A 14,743-nucleotide genomic window follows, 5' to 3' on the forward strand; every position below is an offset into this window, starting at 1 on the left:
AATTCTGTACTGCCTGCAGTTTCCTTTCTACAGATTTAGGGGCTCCTAAATACAGGGAATTTCTGTAGTGCAGGAGCGATTAAATCAATACTTGGACTACGATTCTTTTGGAAGAAGGGGGGGAGAAGATGAAAAGTTTTCTTGAGTCTTAAGGATGACATAACATGTTGCTTCTAATAATGTGGACTGGGTAGCCATGGTCAGTGATTTATCTAACCAGACACCTAGCCTTTTTATGGCCGACTTATGAGAGGGGGGAGTGCCCAGAAGGCTCTGCCATCCCGGGTCCAGTTGAGAAGTCAAGGAATTCCCAAGACTCATAAATTCTGTCTTCTCAGGGGAAGTAGGGATCTGGCCTGTGAGAGAGGGCAAAAAGCAATTGCGTGTCGTCTCCATATGAGATTATAGAAATCCCAAATGACAGAATGTAATCAACCAAAGGATGCACATAGATTGAACAGCGGAAGACTAATTGCGGAGCCTTGGAAAACTCGGCTATTCAATAAAAAGGTGTCTGAAGTACAACATCCCTCGAAGACCTGAAAGGTCCTGTCAATAAGAAAGGATCAAAGCCAGGAGAGGGCAAGCCACGTAACTCCCACGTTACAAATTCTCTTAATCAGGGCGTCATATCTGATGGTGTCAAATGCTGCACTGAGATAAAGGAGGATGATGGCGACTGATCCTCCTCGATCCAGCAGCATTTAGCCTCCTCAACAGCTGCCAGGAGTGTAGTCTCTGTACCGTGTTTCGGTCTAAACCTACTCTGGGTAGGGTGGAGAATGCCGTGAGCCTTTAGATCCTCTTGAGAGGTGCTTGCTAACTTGACTCTCGAGGACTTTGCTTAGCCCAGGCATTAGAGAAATGAGCCTATAATTCCCTGGGTCAAGGGGGTAGAGATGTTTTTTTTTTTATTTTTTATTTTAGGAGGGCCTTCACCATGGCATGTTTCCAGGATGTTATGGTAATTCCTTCGACTAAGAAGATATTCAAGATGTTGAGTATAAAAGCAGAATCTGATCCAGAACTTTAGCTAAGATGACTGGTGGTCAGGGTCTGGAGGAGAACTCGACTTGACTTTATTAAAACTCAGAGAAAGATTCTCTAGCGTCATGTCAGGAAATGTACTAAGAGTAGTTTTAAGGACTGGTTATCCATCATTATTAACCACAGGGTTCGAATCTGGTTTGAATGGGGAAAACGTTAGATAGATATCGTCAAATTTGTTTGGGGGCAGGACTTTGCGATATCGTTGCTGATTGTTGATGATTCTGAGGTTAGGAAGTTGTTGGGTGGATCTTAAAGTGTTTTAACAATCCAAAGTATTTTTCTCGGTGCATTTGAGGCCGCATTTATTTTTTTATCACAGTATGTTCTTTTCGCCAATTTAATATCACTGTAGTATTTTTGTATAATCTCCCTATATTTTGCTTTGCCTATTTCGAAGTAGTCTTTCCTCTACAATCCCTCTACTTTCTTACACATCTGTTGTAGAGTCCTAAGGTGAGCAATTTACCAAAGGGCTTTTTTTTTTAGTAGTCTCAGTTTTTTTAGGAATTACTTCATCCAGGGATTGGTTAAACCGGTGCGAGAATTCACTGCAGACTCGATTAGGATCTGGATTGAGTTCAGATCTAGTTGTATTAAGAATCTGTTTCCAAAGATCAACATTAAGACAAACCGCGATCTTTCCGGATGATGCAACTGGAGGGAGAACGAGGGAGGTCACTAGTGCAAAGAATCATAATATGGTCTGACCTGATGATTGGAAAAGGGTCTTGGACTTTTAAGAGAATATCGTTAGAGAACACCGGGTCAAGCAAATGACATTTCCATGTGTAGGGCCAGGGGGGAGTTGAGTGAGTAGAGTTGCAGAGAGGTCCTGAAACAGGCCAGCTGCTTTGGTCCCAGCCTGGTTCTCTAAGTGCATGTTAAAATCTCCTAGAAGTGTTAGGCTAAATTTTAAATTAGAAAGATTGGCACCAACTTCGGGGACAGTTTCTAAAAATTCCCCTGAAGGGGCTGGTAGACGATATAGCAAAATTCCTGAAAAGGTGTAGTTAGGGGACATGGATATAGCAAATGTCAAACTTTCACAGCCAGAAAGGTGACATGGTTCAAAAAGGCACCTATAGTCTTTTTTTTGTAAAGAATGACTGCAATTCCCTCGTTCCTCTTTTTGGTTGATCTTTACTACAAATTTAATAGTCCAGAGGCAGGGCTTGCACAAGGTCCGGCCCCAAGTCTGCATGAATGCAAAAAGAGCATTTGATGGACAGAATGCAGAACCATGTCTTGCATTCAACCCAGTACAGAGATCTGGGCCTAAATCATCGTTTTTTTGCTCCCCATGCCACTCCAATTTGAACCCACCTATATGCAAATCAGTCTTGACCCAGCGCCCAACGGGAACAGTCCAGCCCGAAATGCCAGGCCAGGTCCTCTCTGGACTGAAAACAATGCATCCTAGAACCGGTTTCAGGGTTTCACCCCTCATCAGCCAGGATAGTTTGGCTCCAGTGGCATGGAGAGCATGGGACCCACGTCTGAACATACCCGTCTCACTCAGGGTGACAAATGCAAAAAGAGCAATTGGTGGACAGAATGCAGAACAATGTCTTACATTCGCCCCAGTGCAGAGATTTGTGCCTAAATCCACCGTTTCTTCCCTCCCCATGCCATTCCAGTTTGAACACAGCCATATGTAAATCTGTCTTGACCCTGCACCTAATGGGAACAGTCCAGCCTGAACTGCCAGGCCAGGTCCTCCCTCTCCTTGTGTTTGCTTTGTTTGCCCTAAGTTGGCATGGTATGCCCAGACGTGGGTCCCTTGCTCACTTTGCCACTGGATTCAAGGTAGCCAGGCTGATGAGGGGTGTTAACCCGAAACCGGTCCCAGGATGCTTGCTTTCTGTTCAGGGAAGACCTGGCTTGGCAGTTCGGGCTGGACTGTTCCCATGAGGCACAGGATCAAGACTGATTTGCATATAGCTGGGTCTGAATTGAGGTAGCGAAGTGAGCTAAGGAACGATGATGGATTCAACCCAGATCTGTGACTGGGGATGAGTATCTGAAAAGTTTCAGCACTCCGTCCATCTCCTTCTGTTTGCTAAGTCTGCATGAAGCCATGTTTCTGCCAGGAACATAGCAACAGGTTGTTTCTCTTCCAAGAATGAATAAATCTCTTGTTTGTGAAGTGGAAGTGACCTGCAATTAAGAATCACCCCTGATTGGGTTTGGTAGTCGGCATGATTCTAAGCTCTGTTATCCCCGGTAGGGACTTTAAGCAGTGTTTACATTGTGTTTCCCCTTTCCCTATGTTGACTGAGCGCAGGCAACTGCTCTCAAATGAGCCTTGAAGAGCAAGGAGCTGAGTGGCAGAATATTTTAGCTTACTTGTGTGTGGTGGACCAGGGTTCCAGGCCCTTGGTTCCGTTCAGGCACGGATGGGCGCAGACGGACTCGCCTTAGGTGTGCCTAACAAAAATGGCATCTCCTGAAGTCCCTTTCCTATCCCCATGCCACTTCACTGCACCGAAGGTGGTGCCAAATTGAAAGCCATCAATTTCAGTTTTCCCATCCCACCAAACCCCCCCCCCACACAGAGCGTAAAAAGGTAATCAGCAACAGTGTAGAAAAATAAAAAAGCAATTTCAATTTTAAAAGACCGTTTCAAATTCATCCAATTTCTATAAAACGTTGCTTCCCCCCCACCAACAGTTCTGCTTAGAGTTGCGCTACGTACTAAAAGTGAGCCTGCGCCCCAGGCTTCATTTTATAATGAGTGGCGACTGGAGCGCTAACAAAAATGTGTCTCAATGTCGCTTTCCTCTCCCCACAACACTTCAGTGTGCTGGAGGTGGTGCCAAATTGAAAGCCAGCAATTTTAAAACCACCCCTGGAGTCAGAACAAAGTGCAATCAGTATGAGCATAAAAAGGTAATCAACAGTTTGAAAATCTTAAAGGCAAGTTCAATTTCTCAAAAGGCAATTTCAAATTCACAGTTTATATAAAACTTCATTTTCTCCCCCCAACGTTTACGCTTGGAGTCATGCTCTGTACTGAGTGGGTCTGTGAGTGGCTGTATGGACGTCTGCCGGCGATGTATCCAGATCTCAATAAAAAAAAATACACCTCCTCACAGACCTACTCCCATCCATACTGCCACTCACACAGCCACTCACACAAACACTCACACCTGTACAGCCACTCACACTCACTCAGAGACCGCACAAACCCACTCACACCCAGACAAACACTGACTCCCACCTATACAGCCACTCACACACCCACCTGTAGACCCAGAAAACCACTCGCACAACCACATCCACACCCATACAGCCACATAGCCAGTCACAGACGCAGTGACTCACCCAGGTTACTTGGACTTTATAGTTGGTAAATAGCATTAAAAAAACCATAGAAATTGACTGAAATTTTTTTAGCTGATGGAGATGTCTAGCCACAGATTCTTACCGTTAAATTACCCTCCGGTATTAGACTGGATCCGAAACATTTTCTACAACAGTTCCTCTGTGCGTCGGTAGAGGGCATCAAACGACTCCGTAACTAAGTCGCCCTTTAGATGAGATGTCGACAGAGTCAATATAAGCGGTCCCCGGATGCGCTGACATTAGTTTCTTCCTTTTTGCCCTTCTACGTGGATCACGAGAATGGTTCCTTTTTTCATTCTTGGCCTCTCCATGTTTTGTCGATGATACTGTGCTTTTTTTCTGGTTTCTTAAGGGTTCTGTGAATGACCAATGTTGGCCCCAGACACTCTTATTTGTATGTGGTGTCTGGCTTTTCACCATGACTCCGAAGAGTGCGGCTCCTCTCATCAGCTTTGGCTGTCTGCGCTGCATGACTCGTGACAACGCAGTGGTTGCGGGCCACATAACTGTTGTGGTCTTCTTGTTCCAAGGACTGCTCTAAGCGCTGCTCCAGGAATCCTTCCGTGAGCATCCGTTGTCATCGATGTTAATTTAGTAAGTCATGCTGTAAGTGGTTGAAGTTGCGGCCTTCCCTATACTGAATCAGTTGAAAGAGTATGATCTCTCCCTTCATGCTATAGCTGGTTCTCTGCCTCACTATGGCATGCGTCTGTGCCCCAAGGAGGCCAGAGAAGCGTTGACTGAATTCACGTTAGTGGGGTCTCCCCCTAGTGTCAATGAGGCCCTTTGGATCCGTGGTTGGATCAGTCTCTGCCCCTTGGGGTGCCTACCTGCAACGCCAGTGTCTGTTCAGCCGACTCCGAAGTAGACGTCGATGGCGCCAATTGTCTCTACTGTATCTCCTCTATGACAGAGTGGCATCAGCAGAGCTTGTCACCCCTAGCTATCTTTCTCCTCCTCCGCCTTCGGAGGAGCCCCCAGCTTTTTTCACTTTGGAGGGCCGATGTTTTGGTGGAGTCCGTGATTACATGAGCGACGCTGCTTGGCTTTCTCAGGAGTTTCATTGGTTGTCTGAACTTGGTGAGGCTAGTGGCCTTGAATCTTCTGCCTCCTCAAGCTTGTTTTCTCCTCCTACCCTATTTACTTAGACTAGCTCTGCTTTTGATGAGCTTCTGAGAAGGGTTGCAGTGGTTCTGGAGCTGCAGCTCCCTTCTGTGGAGGTGGACATTGAGCCCTTATTTGGGGTGCTTCATCAGGGCCAGATGGGGGCCGAGCCTGTGCTCCCCTTCAGAGAAGCCCTACTTGATTTTTTTTGCTGGGCTCTTAGGCTAAGCCCAATTCAGGGGCCCCGGTAGACCGGTGTATAGCTAAAAGGCACTGTTCTGTGCCTGAAGACACGGTCTGTCTCCTTCGCCAACCTACTCCACCCAGCTTCGTGGTTCAGGCTGCTACAGCATCCCCTGACATGGGTGCCCTTCCGGACGTCCCTCCAGAGAGGGAGTGAGGAGTCTTGATACTCTTGGTCAGTATTTCTTTACTGCAATCAGTTCCGCTTTGCGCTCACCTAATGCTGCTTGTGTTTTCGGCCTCTTTTCTCATATGTTGTGGGATTCCGTCTCATGCCTTCTCCCCTCGCTCCTGGACGAGGCCTGGGCCGCCCTTATCCAGTTATTGCAGGATGGCCTGCAGGCAGCTAAATTGCTTATTAGATTTGGTATGAATACAATGGATTCTGTCAGGCGTGTCATATCTTTCAGTGGCACCTTGCCGGCATACCTTGCTACTCATCTCTGTTTTTTCAGAAGCTGTAACATTCACCTTGGTGGACATGCCTTACGATGGCCACCATCTGTTTGGCACTCATGCAGATTCCGCTATACAAAGTTTTTGGGACAGTTGGGGTGGAGCGGGATCTTAAGCACTGTTTGCTATACCGTCCTCTCCTTTCCCCGTACTTAATCTGTACGGGGATGGTATCCTTGATTTCTTTTCTCTGAGCCGTTCTAGGGCAGTGCCTGTTGGCGGCTTCTTTTCACGCTTCTTTTCACCTGTCACCTCTGAGTGGCATCTGGTGTGGTATTCCTTCCGCGGCAGGTATTTTTGGTTTTTTTGCATTCTTATCCTGTCGATGACTGACTGGTTGTGGTCCCTGGTTGTTTTTTTGGGACGTGTCTTATTTTTTGGCACTGTTTGGTTTCTACGCCGGTGGCTGCACGATATTCTTTTGCTTTCTACCCAAGTTCTGATTGGGGTATTTTCATGGTAGGGTGTGGATGCACTGTTGCCTTGTTCCCTGTCCTATGGAGTATTCGTCTGTATGCCTTAAAGGTATTCCTCCATATGTTTCTGACATGATAGTACTCCCTATAGGGGACTCCACATGCCATGCTTTGGTACAGTAGTGCAAGCCGGAAGTTGGTGCACGGGGTTTCTTCTTGCCCCAGTTGAATGTTTCTTCATACTAGCCAGGGGGTTCTTTCCTTCCACTCAATCTGGTGCCCTTCTTTCCTAGAAGACTCAAGGGATGGGACATGGTTCTTGGACTAGGGTGCATTGTCTGATCCTGACCTAGGTTTTGTTCCTTTTTACTGTCTTAAGGCTTTAGCACTTCTTGTGCTAGTTTTCACTATAGACTGGCAAGACTGGCTTCAACCCTTTCTCTTTTTCTCTTTAGGTTCCTTGCGGACATACCTTGTCTGTATCTTGGCCTGGTGACCTACACTGCTGACCCTTTCTCTTCTATGCCTCTGAGTGGCGTGTTTTAATCTGCTTCTGCTTTGTACGAAGCTGCTGTTGCTTCTCACTTTTGGACGATATTTTTGTGACACCTGATAGCAACCCCAATGTTTCGTTACTGGCCTGGATGTCCTTCAGGTGTGCTATTTTTCATCTTCTGTTTCTTTTTGATCATGGGTTTCTTTACCACCTGCTCTGGGTTGATTCGTACGGAGGTTGGTGATACCTTGCAATCCTTTTCTGAGAAGTTTCCTTTACTTCTTGCTAGCGTGGATACTGTTCAACCCCTTGGAGATTTGTTCTCCCTTGTACTAATGATTTCTTTGGTTTGGACCTTCACTTGTGACATTGGTCTTTCCATACTATTTCCTTCCTCTTTGTCTGCTGCTTCAAGCAGGTCCCTTCTCCGTCTGCTGTTCTTTCTTTTAAGATGGTGACTAGTTATCGGAATAGGCCTCCCCTGTGTTGGCCTTGTTCAACTAGACTCTTTTTACAGTCCTCCATAGTAGTCTTTATTTCTCTATTCTGACAGGATTTTTTCCTCCCCTGCTGTTTTTCTTTTCAACTGTCTCTCTGCTGCCTCATCGTAACCGTTCTGTCGGTAGTCTTGTTTTCTGTCTGCTTGCTTTGTTTTCTGGAGTCTGTGATTTCCACCCCCTCTATTCCTTTTATACGAGGCCATATGGCTGGTTGCCAGCTCGCTGTTGTCCCATCTTTGGTCCATGACCGATGTTGTGGCCGTTTATATGTACCCTTCTTAGGCACATTTAATTTTACAGTGTAAATTTCTGTGTGTTAAAATGTATATGAATTATTTATGACCTACTTGCAGCCGCCAGTAGGTAGTTATAGTTTGGGTGTAGTTCCCATAGGAAGAACGTTTTTTCATTTACCAATAACTTATTTTTCAAAACTAGTATGATGCTCACTCCTGCTGCTATCTTCAAAGTTTCATGGTGATCTGTCAAGGGCGGGGTTAGTTGCGAGAAAAAGGGGTGTGTTTGGCCGGAAACGTGTTTTCCCCTATGTTAATTCCCATAGAGATTTTAGACACCACTACAACCCAAACGGAAATGCACCAAATTTGGCAGAAAGTAGCTGTTGGTCCAGAAAGCGACCTTTTTTGTAAATATGCATAAATCCGTTCAGTAGTTTTTGAAATATTATGGAAAATCCAAATTTGTATATATAGGGACGTGAAGGCTCTGCGAACCCTCCGAATCTTGTGCTGAGATCTGATTGACTGCAAACACTTTAAACCAGGAAGTGTTGGCAGCCGTCTCAGGACTCTGCTTGAGCCGAACCCCACAAAGAAAGGTATATAAAAAAAAAAGGACAGGGTAGGATCCCCCTGATCCCCCTAGGCCTCTTGTGGGGGAAGGGGCCTGCATGCCTTTCCCCACAGCCCGCCACCTCCCTGGGGTATTAAAAAATATGTATGCCGGCGGGTCCGCTGGGCCCACCCGCGCCCTGAGGACAGTCACCTCCCCGGGGCTTAATATAATAATATGGGGGTCGGGTGGCCCCCCTCTGCGGCAGCCCTGGGTACCACCACCTCCCAGGGCCTAAGTAGTGTAATAGGAGGGGGGTCACGTGGTCCCTCTCCAGGAGCCATAGGTGGCCCTGGGGACTGCCACCCCCCCAGGGCCAACTCATGCTATGTCCTGGGGTGCCCACCCCCAGGACATAGCTGGTTGCTGTGGCTTGGAGGGAGATTTACCGATCCCACCAAGCCACAGCAAATACTCTGCTTCCAGCAAGTGTGAGCATTAAAAATACTTTCGCTTGCTGGAACCAGAGCAGAATTGCTTTCAGACTGAGGGAGCTGTATGTTCAACAGCTCCCCATGTCTGATAGCAATGCCGGCTCCCACAGAAGGCAGGGAGCCGGCGGGGCCCTTCAGGCCCCCCTGCAGTCCCCAACGAAAGTCACAGGGTGCCCTGGATGGGACCTGGGGACCCAAATGGAGGCAGGGCTCCGTGGATGGGGTCCCGGGGCAGAAATCGGTCTAGGGAAGAGGGCCAAGCATCCTCCCCCTCCCCAATTTTTTAATAGCTGGAGAATAGGGTCCCTGGGGCTGAAATCTGCCCCGGGAGAGGGGGCCGTGCAGCCCCCCCCTTACCCACACACAAAAGTAAATAATAAAAAGGCAGGGCCCCGGTGGATGGGGTCCCCAGGGCCGAAATCAGCTAGGAAGGCCACGTGTACCCCTCCCCTCAGAAAAGTTAAATAAAAGGAAAAAACGACCAGCTCGGGCAAGTCACCGGAGGGCCCGCCCCCTTTCTCCACCACTGGGTGGGGGTAAAGTCCTCACTGTTGCTGAGGGTCGTTGGGGGCCAGCAACCCCTTCTGTTACTTCTGTTAAGTGTCCCCTATGGGCATTGCTGAGAGGTCTTCGGAGGCTATGGCCCTTTCTCCACCACCCTGCAAATGCGCCTCCTGGTGCACTACTGTTTGGGGGATGAATTCCCCTCGGCGGCTGAGGGTCCTTGGGGGCCAGCAACCCCTCCTGTTACTTCCAGGAAGTCCCTCACAGGGGCATTGTTAAGAGGTCTTCGGAGGCCATGCCCCCTTTCGCCACCACTCTGCAAACGTGCCTTCTGGTTCACTACTGGTGGGGGAGGAAGTCTCATTGGCTGCTCAGGGTCCGGGGGGGGGGGGGGGGCAACAACCCCTCCAGTTACCTCCAGTAAGTCTCACACAGTGGGATTGCGTAGAGCTGGTAGGAGGCCCCACCCCCTCTCTCCACCACTCTGCAAACGCGTGTCCTGGTGCTCTACTGGTTGGGGGATGAAGTCCTCTTGGATGCTGAGAGTCCTTGGGCGCTAAGTAGCCCTCCTGGTACCTCCAGTAAGTCCCTGAGAGCTGGTTGGGGTGGGGGGGGGGGTTAGAAATGGGTGTCTATAGTTGGCAGGCTATTACTCTGTCCAATTAGGGACCCTTCTTCCTAGTCAGGATAAGGGTGGGATACAGTACTGAAATAACCCCTGCTCACCCCCTTGGTAGCTTGGCACGAGCAGTAAGGCTCACCTCAGAGGCAGTATGTGAAGCATTTGCACATGACCAACAGTAATACAGTAAAAACACTACTAAAGGACACCACTCCAGTTGTAGAACCAGCATTTACAATGCAATACGTCTTGCAAGTGCAACGTTTTCAGCTATTGGCATTGTAAATGGCAATGCCTTTTATAAAAAAATAAAAGGCATTGTCATTTACAATACCAATAGTTCTATCTTTTGCAAAAGCAATGCCTATTGTATTACAGAGCGTGGTGTTCCTAAAGCAGGCACCACGCTCAGCATGCCAATACAAAAACTAAAAAAAGCAGCTGCCATTGTCCCCATCAGTGTCCTAAAACAAAATAGTGCTCACCCACTAGATAAATCTGACCGTGTAATGGGCAAAGTAGAAGGTCCAGTCGTTATGGGCAGTAATAAATGCAGACAAGGCGGGAATTACAAGCCTATTAATGAAACGGAAGCCACCATTTAAGAAGGACAATGAGACAAAGCCACTGACAAATATGGGCAGAGAGTGGGCGGGGCTGCTAGTGCATACCCTAATACAGCATGCCTTGCAGAGCGAGCAGCGCATGAACACTGCCACTAGGATCGAGCTACAAATAACCAAAATTTATCTGGGTAAAACGATAAAAATCCAACATACAATAATCAGTCTAAGCACTTTGCAAGATTAACCTTAGTAATGTACTTCCTTGAAATCGGTAGCTTGGTCTGGTGCAACAGCCATGATGAAAACAACCAAACAGTTTCGGTTGACCGCAGCGGTGCGGACTGGCCTGTGTGTCAGAAGACTTGTAGACAGTCCCTTTTGTTCTGGCTGACCGCCGCGGTGTGGGCCGGCAGCGGCGGTAGTCAGTGAGACCAGGGCTGCGGTAGAAAGCGGGACGGTGCTAGTCATAGTTCCTCCTCTCAGCTTCCCCAGCTCTTCTTCTTGCATCTGATTCAAAAAGAGGTCTAAAATTCTGAGGTCTGGGCCCTAACATTTATACCACATTTCCCTTTTCCTCTTGTGGCAGAGTGTCTGTGCTCAGGCCAAACCAGTTCTGTCCTCTCTGGCCCAGCTTCCTGGCAGGAGATGGAGATCGCATTGTCCAAGGCAGACCAGGCCCATTCAGGTGCAAGGAAATCTCCTCCCACTACTCTAAATGCAGCCCAGGTCTTTTCATCCAGCCCTGCCACATCCAGGAGAGGCAAGACACACCTCAACCCCTCCAGTGGCAGTCTGAAGAGAATGCACATCCCCAGCCCCTGTCAATCCAAAGCCAGGCAGTCAATCCCCAACCCAGCAGAGGCACATAGGATGGCTGAGCAAGAAAATACCCACTTTCTAAAAAGTGGTATTTTCAAACACACAACATAAAAATCATCTTTACTAAAAGATGCATTTTTACCTTCTGAGTTCAGGCATACAAAACTCAATTTCTCCATCTTGACCCCATGGGAACTTATACTTCTAAGATGTTACAAAGTAACTCCCATTCTATCCTATGGGACAGATAGCCTTTTAAAGAGTGAAAGACAAATTACACTGTATTTCGCTATTGGGCCATGTCACACACATTAGTAAATGTCCTACCTTTCACATATACTGCTCGCTGCCAGAGGGGTACCTTGGGCCTGCCTTAGGGAAGACATACATGTAATAAATAAGAAGGTTAGGGCCTGGCAAGTGGGTGCACTTGCTAGGTCGACATGGCAGTAAAAACTATGCGCATCCACTACGGTGGCAGGTCCGAGATACCTCAACGAGGCTACTTCTGTGGGTGGCACAGTCAGTGCTGCAGGTCCACTAGTAACATTCGACTTACCAGAAAATCAAATATACAATTATCGAAACAAAAAATCTATAACATAATTTACTGTGGGAGCACTTGCAGTTTAACACTGAATAGCAGTGAGAAAGTGCGCAGAGACACTAAACAAGCAAAACAGAGTCAAAACCAGGTCAGAAAGCAAAAAGACAGGGGAAATATGCCAAAAGATGCCAGGTCTTACAGGGGTACTGGTAGTTACCGTGAACAAGAAAAGCGAAAAGCCCATTGAGGCAGTCTTTTTTTTCTCCACCGTGGGCATCAGCAGCTTTGTACTGCCCTTTAAGACGTATGTCCTTTTTTGACAAAGCATGCGAAAGGCACTAAAGATGGGTGTTTCTTGTTAGAAAGGTGAACTGAAGAGTTACAGCCTTGTAAGATTAAAACAACTGTAAAACAATAAGAGATCACTGGTCAACTGGAGAATGCTGCTGCTACAAGTCCTGGCACACCCACGCAATAAAGGGCTTCGAGGCACCATATGGTGTCACACGTATATCAGATTGGGCTTTGTCACTGAATTGCCAATCTCTTTGGCATTTGGCTTCACAAATCTGTGTTTGTGATGGTTGAAGCCGTAACTGGTAAAAAAGGCAAAGCTGGTCAGGTGCATTATACCTGCCTTGTATTTCAAAATTTTAAAAATCTTGCACCTGACTGAAATGAGTCTGATGAAAGATTATACAAGACATCACACTTGGGCACATAAAAGCAATATACCCTCCCAAAACTAATGATTTTAAAGATTGTGAACAAACTAAACCTAAAATAAAATGAAGGACCTCAGATTATAAAACTGGAAATACAGTTGTTGTTACGTGTAGCTTGATAGATACCATATCTGATTCAGGAGGGATGGGTCTCTACCTCCCCCCTTCTTAAAAAAAAAACTCAAGTCCAATTATGTGAAAAGTGGCACTTTAATGAGACATTTAGGCATTTTCTTGGTTCTTGCCATGCATCCTAAAAAACAGCTGTCTTACTAAACGATTAAAACAAACTGTCCATGGCCCTCCACCTTCCCATAGCAGTCCCTCAAACATTCCCCGTACAACACACTTTCTTCACTCCAAAGTGGCAAGCAGTGTTCCCAGGAAGCTGCGCGCCTGCGCGCCCGCGCACCTTTAATTAATTGAGCGCGCAGTGTCCTGTGTAAAGCGCGCATACGTTCGCGCCGCTGCCCGCTTTTAAGACGCGAGCGTGAAAAACGGCAATTTCCCTGTTGCCTGAAGCCTTTGTGAAAGTATAATCACAGCGCCCGTTAAGCACGGCAATTAACAGGAATACTTTCAGAAATTCCTACAATCAGCCCGCAGCCTCTCACTATTGAAAAAAGGCATGCATCAAGTCCAAAAGCGTGACGTGTGCTTTACACGTCGTGCTTTCCGACTTGCTTCATTTCTTTTCTAAATAGAGCGCCGCTGGGTGCTAATTGTGGGCCTTTGTGAAAGGATTCCTGTTAATTGCAGTGCATAACAGTGCTGCAATTAACATAAATATTTTCACAATGGCCCACAATCAGCACCCAGCCACGCTCTATTTAGAAAAGAAATGAAGCAAGTCAGAAAGCACGACGTGTAAAGCACACGTCACGCTTTTGGACTTCATGCATGCCTTTTTTTCAATAGTGAGAGGCTCCGGCTGATTGTATGAATTTCTGAAAGTATTCCTCTTAATTGCAGCGCATAACGGGCGCTGTGCTCACTGGTACCTGAGAGGTCAGGTAAATTTACACAGACTGTGACCTGTCTTGTGCCGTAACTAAGAAAACAGAGACAGTAATGCGCCATTAGGGCGACGCTGAAAGATCACTGGTCAGGGGGCTACCAAGGCGGGACCGAAACGGCTGAAGAAGGGGGCGACGAGAGGCCATGGGGCGCCCCCGCCCAAGTACAACGTGAAAGGAAGGAAGGCAGGCTCTTTCAGTGCCGATGTCACTCAGTGAGCTGACAGCTCAGTGTAGACCCCCGATGCCCGTCATCAATGACGTAGCGTAGCAAGGATAGTATGGGACCGAATCAACAAAAAAACAGGCCCTCTGACCTCCCGCTGGTCGGGATTAAAAGCCAGTCATGACCGGGGTACAGTGGGCTCTGGGCACCCCCGGAACCGGTGACACAGCACCTACTATCCTACCCACAGCGATGATGTCTCTCCTCTCTTTACCCCTTTCCCTCTTTCTTCTCTACCACTGTCCACTCTTTGTCGTCTCTCATTCGACCCTATTTCCTTCTTCCCTTTCTCACTATTTCTTATCTCCATTTTCCTTAAGCCATCTCCTTTTATGCCAATTTGTCTCTTTACTCCATTCTTTCTGCGTCCAGCAGTTTCTGTCCCCCAACCTCATTTATTAATCCCTTCCCTCCCTTTCTTTTTTGCACCTATGTCTAGACTTTCTGTGTTCTTTTTCCTCCGTTCTCTCCGTCATCCTTATTTCTACCTCTGTTTATGTTGCCTCTCTTGTCCCTTCTAATGTTTCTTTTCCCTTCCTCTCTCTCCATTTCCAGACATGCCAGCCCTCCCGATTCAGGCGGGAGACTACCGATTTCAAGGCTAGTCTCCCGCCTCCCGATTCCTGCATGCAAAGACCCGATTCCTGGGGGGTTTAAGCAGACAGGGGGGCTTGGTATTGTGTAACGTGCTAATTCTTTCAGCAACAGTGAGAGTGGCGATGCAGGGGCTCTCGAAGGGGTGAAAACCCAACAAAGCCTCATTAACAAGGGAATGGTCTTTTAAAGACCTGTGAAGTACTCGGGGGCGGTTGAGTGTGCACG

This window comes from Triturus cristatus, chromosome 7 (genome assembly GCF_964204655.1).
Source record: "Triturus cristatus chromosome 7, aTriCri1.1, whole genome shotgun sequence".
Taxonomy (NCBI): Eukaryota; Metazoa; Chordata; class Amphibia; order Caudata; family Salamandridae; genus Triturus; species Triturus cristatus.